Source organism: Colobus angolensis, unplaced genomic scaffold, assembly GCF_000951035.1.
Source record: "Colobus angolensis palliatus isolate OR3802 unplaced genomic scaffold, Cang.pa_1.0 Scaffold78, whole genome shotgun sequence".
Lineage (NCBI taxonomy): Eukaryota > Metazoa > Chordata > Mammalia > Primates > Cercopithecidae > Colobus > Colobus angolensis.
The window spans coordinates 7,248,784-7,259,174 of NW_012121598.1; the positions used below are offsets into that span (position 1 = coordinate 7,248,784).

The window sequence follows — 10,391 nt, forward strand, 5'->3', positions numbered from 1 at the left end:
CTCGGCTCACTGCAACCTCCTCCTGCTGGGTTCAAGTGATTCTCCTTCCTGCCTCAGCCTCCTGAGTAGCTAGGATTACAGGCATGAGCCACCACACCTGGATAATTTTTGTATTTTTAGTAGAGACAGGTTTCACCATGTTGGTCAGGCTGGTCTTGAACTCCTGGCCTCAGATGATCTGCCCACCTCAGCCTCCCAAAGTAGTGGGATTACAGGCGTTATCCACCATCCCTGGCCACATATAGCCCTTAATAGGGAAGAACAACTCACTTCTGTAGACTCAGAGGGTCAAGAAGAATCTGGGAATTCTAGATTTTGGGGGGCATCAACCAAGATGTCCCTATCCCATGTGTCAGAGTCTCACTCTTTCCCAACGAGAGCCCTGACCTAATTTGATTGGTAGTTTAATCTTCTTCGGAGTTTGGCTACACTGATGATTTAGTCTGGGTCTTGTCCTCAGCATCTCTGCCTTCCCACCTTAGGTCACAAAAGTCTCTTTACATGCTACCAGAGACCCTCTGGCGGAAGCTTTCATTTGGCTCTTAGTTGCCTGGTGGTTACTCTCTCAGCCTTTTGGTTTCTTTTCCTAGAGCTTCAACAGAGGTAAACAATAACCATACAATCCCATTGTCCTTAGAATTACTATTCCTGCCATATATTGCTTGAACTAATACTTCTCTTTCATGGGTATACCATCCCAGTTCACCACTGGTGAAAGTTTTAATACCTGGCCGCCACCTTGTGCCAGGGGTTATCTGGGTTCCATCTATTACCAGTAACGGGGTCCTCCCTACCAGCTAGGTGGGTGAGTGACCCAGTTCCAAAACTCCATCTTATCTGTGCTTTCTCAGACCTCTCCTGGCTCTGACTGTGGTAGTTCGGGTTTTCCAGGAAGTAGATCCTGAGACGGACTTCAGCGTACAGGATATTTATTAGGCAGGGCCCTTGGGATCAACATCTGTGAATGAGAGGGAAAGGAAATAAGATTGCGCAGAGGGTGAAGTCGATCTGAGATGTAGGTTGATAGCCTCAGTTAACCCCACACAGGACTCTCTCCAGAGGAAATGGATCATCAGTGTTGTTCTGACAGGACAAAATAGCTAGGCCTTTTGTGTTAGTCTTTTTTCACGCTGCTATAAAGAAATACCTGAGACTGGGTAATTTATAAAGAAAAGAGGTTTAACTGACTCAACAGCTCCACATGGCTGGGGAGGCCTCAGGAGACTTACAATCATGGCGGAAGAGGTAGCAAGCACATCTTAGATGGCAGCAGGTGAGACAGAGAGAGAGTGTGTGTGAAGGAGGAACCGTCTAACACTTATAAAACCATCAGATCGCCGAGCACGGTGGCTCACGCCTGTAATCCCAGCACTTTGGGAGGCTGAGGTTGGCAGATCACGAGGTCAGGAGTTCCAGACCAGCCTGACCAACACGGTGAAACCCCGTCTCTACTAAACATACAAAAATTAGATGGGCGTGGTGGTGCGTGCCTGTAATCCCAGCTCCTCAGGAGGCTGAGGCAAGAGCATTGCTTGAACCTGGGAGGCAGAGGTTGCAGCGAGCCGAGATCGCACCATTGCACTACAGCCTGGGCAACAAGAGTGAAACTCCGTCTCAAACAAAAAACAAACAAACAAAAAAACACCATCCGATCTCGTGAGAACTGATTCACTATCACCGGAACAGCATGGGGGAAACCCGCCTGCATCATCCAATCACCTCCCACCAGGTCCCTCCCTCCACACACGGGGATTATGGGGATTACAATTTGAGATGAGATTTGGGTGGAGACACAGAGCCAAACCATGTCACCTTTCTACTTCTGCCTTGGTCACTCATCCGATTTGGGCAACCCAGAAAAGGCACATCTTCTTGGGCAAGGTAGCTCTCTGCACATGAGGCAAGCCCAGAGGAAATGGTAGCTGACAGCTGTGTGCTAAGCACAGTCCCCACAGCAGGGCAGCACCCTCCTTGAAGGAGGATCTGGTCAAAACATCTCAACGTCCACCACAGGTATCATGTCAGCAATGGACTCTCAAATTGTTCAAATAAAAATTAATTATGCTATGTATGCAACTTTTCTGTTAGTTTGAAATACTTTAAAAATAAAATACTTTTAAAACAAATGAACAGACTTACACAAATTAAATGTGACTGAAAAAATGTCTGAAAAAGAGCCTCCTGTTTTTTTGTTGTTGTTGTTATTTTTTGAGACGGAGTCTCGCTCTGTCACCCAGGCTGGAGTGCAGTGGCCAGATCTCAGCTCACTGCAAGCTCCGCCTCCCGGGTTTACGCCATTCTCCGGCCTCAGTCTCCCGAGTAGCTGGGACTAACAGGCGCCCGCCACCACGCCCGGCTAGTTTTTTGTATTTTTTTAGTAGAGACGGGGTTTCACCGTGTTAGCCAGGATGGTCTCGATCTCCTGACCTCGTGATCCGCCCGTCTCGAACCTCCCAAAGTGCTGGGATTACAGGCTTGAGCCACCGCGCCGGGCCTGAGCCTCCTGTTGCTGACACAAAGAAAGGAGCATGATGTTGAAGAGATGAAAATTCATTCGAATGAATAAAATATGGATGGCCAGAAGAATTAGTGAGAGATAAGAGTGAAACAGTAAATTGAAGCTTCATCTTTGCCGATGCAATATAATTCCAAGCCTTCAGAATAGGGCAAGAATGCAGAATGCTTATTGCCTCACATTTACACTGGCCTTTAATTTCACCTCACCTCTTCTGAGTAGGTGAAGTCTCTTCTAGATTGCCTTTAGTAGTTCCTGTTCCCTATCTCCGTCTTCCTTTTGTTCCTTTCCTCCTCACGACCATCATGAAAATTGGTCTGTGGAGATCTGAGTCTTTCCTAAGCTTCTCATACTGGGATGAAGATTATTTTTAGGATTAATCTGAGTCACAGAGGGAGGAGGGAAAGAACCATTTTAATCTTTTCCTTTTCACTCCTTCATAACCTGCTGTACGGCTAAATCATTTTACAAATACGTCTTTCCTCCTTTTCCCTAGGAATGCTTTGCCTTTTATTTTTCCTTTGGAAACAGTATCCATAAGCCTTCATCACAAGCTTCTAAAAGTGGAAGGAATTTTTCTTTGTTAGAATGGACCACAGGCTAAATTAAAGGAGATTGCTATAAGCTGCTTTCATGTAAGTAAATCCATTTATTATTATAGCGGTTGTTGGGATCTGAGGGGTTATATAGTTGCCCCTGCTTCCCTTTCTCACTGGCCCCCTCAGCTATACCCCTGTCTTAGTCTGTTTTGTGCTTTTTATAACAAAATACCTGAGACTGAATAATTTAGAAAGGAAAAAAAATTATTTGGCTCACAGTTGTGGAGGCTGGGAAGTCTAAGAGGGGACGGCATCTAATAAGGGCCTTCTTGCCGCATCATCCCATGGTAGAAGGTGGAAGGGCAAGAGTGATCTCAAGAGGGCAAGATACTGAACTCGAAGCTTCCAGCTTTATTATAATCAGCATTAATCAGTTCACGGGAGTGCAGCCCCTATGACCTAAACACCTCCCATTAGGCCCCACCTCCCAACGCTGCTGCATTGGGGATTAAGTTGCCAACATACCCTTTTTGGGGAACACGTTCAAACCATAGCAACCCCACTCTGGATTTTCCCTTCTGTCCCTCCGAGGCTGAGTGTGGAAGGCACTCCTGCTTCCTGTGGAGAGATGCAGGCAGAGACTGTGTTTGACCTTCTTCCTTTGCAGCAACACGCTTGAACGTGCCTCATGTTTCACTGTTGGACCACATTTCTTTGAAGGGTAAATAAGCATGTGAACGCTACACTTTAAAAAATATCTCTACCAGTTTACACATTAAACACTGAGGAAACAAGGAAGAACAAACAAAACCCCCCCAACTAAGTTACCCCAAAAGGTGGGAGAAAGTTCTATCTTGGATAAAATAGGCATTCAAAGGCTAGCTGTTGAATGAACTGAATGAATGAAGAGAGATCTGGGCCAGGTGTGGTGGCTCACTGCCTGTAATCCCAGCACTTTGGGAGGCCGAAGAGGGCAGATCACCTGAGGTCAGGAGTTCAAGACCAGCCTGGCCAACATGGCGAAACCCCATCGCTACTAAAAAAGTACAAAACTTAGCCAGGTGTGGTGGTGGGTGCCTGTAATCCCAGCTACTCAGGAGGCTGAGGCAGGAGAATTGCTTGAACTTGAGAGGTGGAGGTTGCAGTGAGCCGAGATCGCACCACTGCCCTCCAGCCTGGGCGACAAGAGTGAAACTCCAACTCAAACAAACAAACAAACAAAAGATCTGGCTCAACTTAGGTGAATGATAGTTTAAACAGGCAAGCTTCTGGCTGAAGATACTAACAACAACCTTATTTAGAGTAGGTTAGCCTTTTCAGAGTGCTTCCACACACATTATCTCATGTACTCCTTGGACAGACCCTGCCCTGCGAGGGAGGGGAGCAGGTGCTATTTATACCATTTTAAAGTTGAGATTAAATGACTTGCCTGGAATCAAACAACTAAGTGGCAGAACTGGGGCCAACACCTAGGTCTGCTGACTACCATTGGTGCCAAGACACCAGAGAGATTCTTCTGGTTTCAGAGTGAAGCCCCCAAGGGTTACTGCTGGGGGACTTGTCTTACTTACAACTGTCATAGACTGTGTGGAAGCAGACCCATGCAGGAAACATCACACGGCTGAAATGGCCTTAAGCTCTCCAGAGGAGTAAACACCAGGCAGATGGACCTAAATTGAAAAGATAAGCTTCACACAGCTTATGTGAGTGGACAAAAATATGGCAAATGAGTTTCATTCTGTACTGAATTGGAATAATGCATTTAGTATTGTTAGTCTAAAGTCACTTAAAAGATGAGTTTGGAGCTGTGTTTTATTCTAAGAAAGAGACCCATGAGTTATTGTTGACTGTTTCCTAAAGTCATATAACAGTATGCTAGGCCTCTTTGCTAAGAATGTGGAAAACAGAACTGAAAGCATTATTTTGTCTTACATTTGACAAAATGGTAATGAAGTTATACCTGGAATCATGCATTTAATTCTCCCTGGAAACCGTAAAAAAGAGTCTAGTATTTAATAGATATACCAGGTCATAGAAAGAGGTAACTAAAATGACCAAATAGATTTCCTAAGAAGAAAGTTGCTTTAAAAGTAAAATTAAATAAGGGGAAATTTGAAGGAAACCCCTATTCACCTTCTGTTTTTAACAAACATTTATTTGAGAAACCACTATATTCAGACACTGTGCTCAACACTAGAGTTTATAATGACTAAAACACAGAAGTTCACAATCATTGTGTGAGAATACCAGCCGGGATGAATCATGAGTCCAACTCAGCACAGCTATTCTTGTGTGCTTAATGAATTGGCAGCTGGTTTAGGGTGCAATCTCTTGAACTCGGTTGGTATGTGTTGGTTGCCAGGGCCAATCAACCCTGGTAAACCTGCAATCAAGTTCTTCAAGCAGCAAGTCTGAAGGACTGGACCCTTCATATCAGCCAGAGCATAAAGTGAAGTTATGATTTATTAATAGTGTCATTAACATTTAGTTGTTTACCTGGGTCTAACAGATACCATCCTTCTCTGTGGTCTCAGCACTTCTGAGCTAGGAAGGTGCAGATAGTCCCTGCTGGTGACTGAATTATGTTCCCAAGAGTTGATTTCCAACTTGGTTGTTTGAAACTGAAAATACATTTTTTTCCCAGAGAATTAATGTTAGAAATACTGGTTCTGTTCTCAGGCAAACTCTTAGAAGGCCATTTAGCTTTGAGACTATAGAACTGTGACCTACGACATTGTTTCTATGGGAAAATGTGCCCCAGAAGGAACAAGGTCTTCCTTCCTACCCCACTTCCTACCTGCCTGTGTAGTGAAGCCTGTGTGTTTACTACAGGAAGTGCTGCTCCCAAGAGTGGGGGGCTGGGCTTTGAGGCAGCCTTGGACACTTATCCCCAAGGGCAGAGATATTCTCACTTCTCCTGCCCCAGCTCTGGCAGGGAGGGGAGTGGGAGCAGGTCGGGAGTCTGCCCCTGACCCATCTTCTTCAGGGCTTCTGGGGGGTGGGGTTCTAGCAAGGCTGGCTACATAATTTCTGGGGCCCTTTGTTCAAAAGGCAGAAAAATAAAAATGCTGCTAAGTTAGTGAAGTATAAAACTTTTTTTCCTTTCTTCTGCTCTCTCTCTCGACGTATTACAGTGTTTTAAATATGTGATTTAATGTTATTCTATGTAAGAAAAAAGAAAAATTTAAATGATTAGCATGAATGTTATAATTCATTTTTATACTGTGCAAAACCAGTTTTAAATACAAATATAAGATCATTTAACTCCCGAGGCAGGAGGATTTGCTTGAGCCCAGGAGGCCAAGGCTATAGTGAGCTGTGTTTGCACCAATGTACTCCAGCCTGGGCCACAGAGCTACAGCTCTAACTAAAAATTAAAAAAAAAAAAAAAAAAAAAATTAACTCCTTTGTGGACTCACCAAAATGACACAATTTCTATTTTTTAGCTCTTACATACATATATAGTTGGTTATTACCAGAACAGTAGAAAAACTACACAAAACTACCTCAACTGTTATTTCACCTCTTTTTTTTTTTTTTTTGAGATGGAGTTTCACTCTGTCACCCAGGCTAGAGTGCAATGCTGTGATCTTGGCTCACTGCAACCTCCATCTCCCAGGTTTAAATGATTCTCCTGCCTCAGCCTCCCAAGTAGCCGGGATCACAGGTGCCCGCCACCATGCCCGGCTAATTTTTGTATTTTTAGGAGAGATGGGGTTTCACCATGTTGGGAAAACTGGTCTCGAACTCCTGACCTCAGGTGATCCACCTGCCTCAAGCCTCCCAAAGTGTGGGGATTTCAGGTGTTAGCCACTGCGCCCAGCCCTTATTTCACTTCTTGATGCACACATATTGTACTCACACTCCACCTTTGACTTACTGAGGAGTAAGAAAGTACTAAAAGGCAAAGGAAATGTCCTCAGCACAAGCAGTCAGCTAACACAGGGAAGTGACACAAGAAAGAAAAGATACCATACGGTACCTTTGTCTTTTATGTCTTAGGATGCCATTGCCTTCTTTCTGTTTGAAGTTCTGGTTCCAGTGGAAAGCATGACTTCTCAGAACTATCAGGACCCCCACTTAGTCGTAGACAAAACAGGCTTACCTTGTATAAATACTTATTTGCTTTGTCTTGTTGAATTCTGATGCACTGTGGGCTCACCAGAATCCTGTGTACGTGGGTCATGGAGAATGCTATATATGAATGGGGTGGCAAGAAATAGTGAGCATACTTATTGCATCTATCTCCTCTGCTCACCTGTGGCTTCACTGCCACATCTGACTTCACTACACAACGTGAGTTCAAAGACAAAATCATCAGGAACGTTGGCCAAGCGCGGTGGCTCACGCCTGTAATCCCAGCACTTTGGGAGGCTGAGGCAGGCGGATCATGAGGCCGACAGATCGAGACCATCCTAGCTAACCTGGTGAAACCCCGTCTCTACTAAAAATACAAAAATTAGCTGGGTGTGGTAGTGGGCACCTGTAGTCCCAGCTACTCGGGAGGCTGAGGCAGGAGAATGGCGTGAATCCGGAAGGTGGAGTTTGCAGTGAGCTGAGATATGTCCACTGCACTCCAGCCTGGGTGACAGAGCGAGACTCCGTCTCAAAAAAAAAAAAAAAAATCATCAGGAATGTCAGGATAGTCATAGCAGAACATTAAACCAAGCATGGGGTCTTTTTGCACACAGGGCCCTGTGTAATGCCCTGGTTGTGGGAGGGAAAGGAGAGAACTGTGGCAGTATGGGATGGGCATTTATAGGTTTAGAGGCCAGGATGGGCAGGTGAATCTTAGGCCTCTTGAGCCCCTGGCTGTTTTTCTTCCAGGACACCAGACCTAGGGGATTGCCAGAGGCAATGATGAGTGCAGATAAAGACTGCAGAAGTGGTTATCAGTTTCTGGGGATGATGACATCCTCTGGGAAGGGAGTTCCAGTGGCAGTAATTATCAAGTGGCAAATAGCGGGTGAGAGGCGGGATTGTGGAAGGCAGACCTACAAAGCCTACCATATTATATACTAATTGATAAATGAAGCGCTCAGAATGACCAGTGAAAGCAAATGTTGGGTACAGGTTTAGTTAGAGGTAGTGATTACCTTCTTCCCCAAAGGACAGGATAGCTTGACTACTGAAGTGTAAAGGGGAGGAGCATGACCCTTGTGAGTTGAAAGCTGCTTTGTCTCCACAACTCAAAATATTTATCATTCCCTGTGCATGGGCTGACAAACATCATGTCTATTCTTTCCTTTTATTTACTCTGGTCATGTGGCGGAGGCCCAGGTTGTTCTCAAAATCTGAGACTAGTTATAGAAGGCTTTGGGGTCTCAAGAGGTTCAAGTTGGACACTGTCTCCAGAAATTAGGAGTATTTGTTCTCCTCAAGCTATTGGGCCTCTTAAGATATAAGAAAGGACAGAATGCAATAAGAAAACCTTTGGACTAAATTTCCCTAAAGCTAGAAAGTGTCATTCTCTCTATGCTTCTCTTAAAATGTGTGTGTTGAGGGAGGCTGTAAGTTTTGTATTACTAGTTTAATTCTACCATTTCTACAAATTTGCCCTGCTTGCAGAAAATACTGACTTCCAAAGCAGACAAATTAGAGGGGCTCTTTGGATTATTTATTTGGTTTTATAAATTTATCCCAATAGATATTTCCCAGTACATTCAATGTTTAATTATATAACCATTATTCAAAAAGTAAATGTATAGTTTTTGTCTCATAAATTGATTTTATTACAAGGAAAGCCAGGTTTTGTCTAAAATATTTAAGTAATTTTTTTTTTTTTTTTTTGAGACAGAGTCTTGCTCTGTCGCCCAGGCTAGAGTGCAGTGGCACGATCTCAGCTCACTGCAACCTCTGCCTCCTGGGTTCAAATGATTCTCCTGCCTCAGCCTCCCGAGTAGCTGGGATTACAGGCACCCACCACCATGCCCGGCTAATTTTAGTATTTTTAGTAAAGGTTTCACCATCTTGGCCAGGCTGGTCTCGAACTCCTGACCTCGTGATCCACCTGCCTCAGCCTCCCAAAGTGCTAGGATTACAGGCATGAGCCACTGTGCCTGGCCTTAAGTAATTTCTTACAGCTTTTTTATGAAATCCCATTTGTCATAGCCTGAGAAAATGATAGAATGTTTGTAAAGTGTGTACCTGAAACAGGTTACTTGGTAGGAACTTGATACATGATTGCTATTACCATTCTCCTCCTGAAGGATATATATATATATTTTTTGAGACAGAGTTTTGTTTTTGTTGCCCAGGCTAGAGTGCAATGGCACGATCTTGGCTCACTGCAACCTCTACCTCCTGGGTTCAAGCGATTCTCCTGCCTCAGCCTCCCGAGTAGCTGAGATTACAGGAGCCACCACACCTGGCTAATTTTTGTATTTTTAGTAGAGATGGGGTTTCTCCATGTTGGTCAGGCTGCTCTTGAACTCCTGACCTCAGGTGATCCACCTGACTCGGCCTCCCAAAGTGCTGGGATTACAGGCATGAGCCACTGTGCGTGGCCTTTTTTTTGTTTTTGTTTTTTTTTTTTTTTGAGACAAGAGTTTCACTCTGTTGCCCAGGCTGGAGTGTAGTGGCACAATCTTGGCTCACTACAACCTCAGTCTCCTGGGTTCAAGCGATTCTCCTGCCTTAGCCTCCTGAGTAGCTGGGACTACAGGCACACATCACCAGGCCAGACTAATTTTTGTATTTTTAGTAGAGATGGGATTTCACCATGTTGGCTAGGCTGGTCTTGAACTCCTTACCTCAAGCGATCTGCTCACCTTGGCCTCCCAAAGTTCTGGGATTACAGGCGTGAGCCACTGCACCTGGCAGAGGGGATAAACTCTTGTTGCCCCATCCAGTTAAATGTGGGATACTAGTTTTGTTTGCAGGTAGTCTTTCATTTCCAAAAAGCATTCCTGTGATCTGCCTCTCATCAAAATGTATGTACAGGTTTGATGGGTTTTGACTGAAAACATTCTCTCCATCATCTTTAACTATCGCCAGTCCTCATTATTCACAGATTCTGTTTGCAAATTTGCCTATTGTTGAAACTTATTTGTAATCCCGAAGTAGTCACAGCACCTTTGTAGTCACTTTTGAACATGCACAGTAACGAGATATTTGAGTCACCCTACATGAACATTGCCAGCTGAGGCCAAATAAGACAAGATTTTCTGCCTTCTTGTTTCTTTTTTTTTGAGACAGAGTCTCGCTCTGTCACCCAGGCTGGAGTGCAGTGGCCAGATCTCAGCTCGCTGCAAGCTCCGCCTCCCGGGTTCACGCCGTTCTCCTGCCTCAGCCTCCCGAGTAGCTGGGACTACAGGCGCCCGCCACCTCGCCCGGCT

At 44.7% G+C, this 10,391-nt stretch overlaps 1 protein-coding gene across 1 annotated transcript in view; it reads left to right on the plus strand.

Moving 5' to 3' along the window:
- The window catches only part of MAPK6 (mitogen-activated protein kinase 6), a 146,103-nt gene that overhangs the window by 65,858 nt on the left and 69,854 nt on the right, over positions 1–10,391 (plus strand). Inside the window, exon 2 of the mRNA XM_011928628.1 lies at positions 3,012–3,150. The gene's annotated coding sequence lies outside the window, so the exon portion shown is untranslated. The remainder of the gene's footprint in view (positions 1–3,011; positions 3,151–10,391) is intronic.